The sequence below is a fragment of the Nematolebias whitei genome, chromosome 21, assembly GCF_014905685.2.
Source record: "Nematolebias whitei isolate Nwh7 chromosome 21, NemWhi1, whole genome shotgun sequence".
NCBI classification, from domain to species: Eukaryota; Metazoa; Chordata; class Actinopteri; order Cyprinodontiformes; family Rivulidae; genus Nematolebias; species Nematolebias whitei.
In genome coordinates, this window is record NC_056518.1 from 16,731,857 (window position 1) to 16,733,351 (window position 1,495).

The window sequence follows — 1,495 nt, forward strand, 5'->3', positions numbered from 1 at the left end:
AGCATGCATCAGGACATTTTAGCTATTGTTTTGCTCATTTTAGCTATTGTTTTGTTCATTTTTAGCTTTGGTATCTGATTTATACCTTTTTGATACGTTTTTTACTGCTAATAGCTACAGTTTTGCTTCCTTTAACTTTTACCTACCGTTCTGCTTGTAGTTTTTAACTTGAGTTCAGCTCATTTTAGCTTTGGTTCTGGTAGTTTAAACTTTAATTCAGTTTTAGCTTCTTCATCTAATTTCAGCAGTCATTCAGCACTCAGCATTTACACTACCTGTTTCACAAAAATGCAGTTTCTGTAGTTTTTGTTTATATCAAGTTTTAGGTTTAAATAGCCTGAGATGAGGATAAATACATCTCTAACCAAACACATGCATCATGAAGAACAGCTGCTTTTGCTCCATTTTCTCTCTCTCTACATTTCAAACATGACAAACACTTCATCCTGCAAGAGCAGCAGCCTGTCTGATCCCTCCGATTAAAAGCAGCAGTCAGTCAGGTGGCGGACACTTTCAGAAGCAGCATAAAGACGATCTAAACCGGCTCATGATTAGAAACGTTCAGAGCATGTGGCTTTCATTAGCTACAAGCTGAGCCTGAGTTTAACAGAAGAGCACATCTGTATCATAACCATTCCTGTCAATCAAACAGGCTGACATATTCAGACTGATGAGCCTTCCAGAGAGTTGATTAATACATTTTAGTGGGTAAGTGAGCAAACTGACAACTAATTACATGAAACAGATCCTTTTTTCATTTAATGCCAGTCAGTCAAAACACAATAAAACAAAATGCTGCACAGAAAAGAGCAGAACATTTTAACGTCAGGAATGTATGTGAAATAAAAAACAATTAAAACGATTTAAGGGGAATCAAAAGAACATTAAATGAACAGTTGAAGTGTCATATTTAAGGTGCACAGTTGTCCACATAAAGAAAATAGTTAAAACAGTAAAAATTAAAATAATCATAGTAAACCAAATTCCACTTTGCACTAGAAATATATATTTTATATACATAAAAAGTAAACTGCCTTGAATTTTCATTTTGTTTGTCAGCATATTAAAAAAAAATGTATAAAAACACGTGTTTAAAACTTTATCAGAAATGATGCTCCTGAGATGCGCTTTGTTTCTCAGTTCCCTTTTTACTAACGGCCACACCAAGAGGCGATGATGTTTCTCCCGTGTCTGTGGGCGTTTGCAACATTAGCAAAATATCTCATGAACAGGTGGACGGATTTTAATGAAACTTATAAACTAATCATTGAATCTACGCCTAAAGCCGTTTATCTTTTGGAGTCAAGCCAATTCAACGAGGTGGCTTCAACCCAGCAAACACAAAAGTGGCTAAAATGATGTCAGTTTTACAGACGCTGAGCTAAAATTTGGTGTGGTAGTAGCCGAGAGTCATTCCAACACATACTCTTAGTGCATAACAACCCTTACAAGGTTTGACCAGAACAGATATAACTCCCATCTATTCACAGCATAG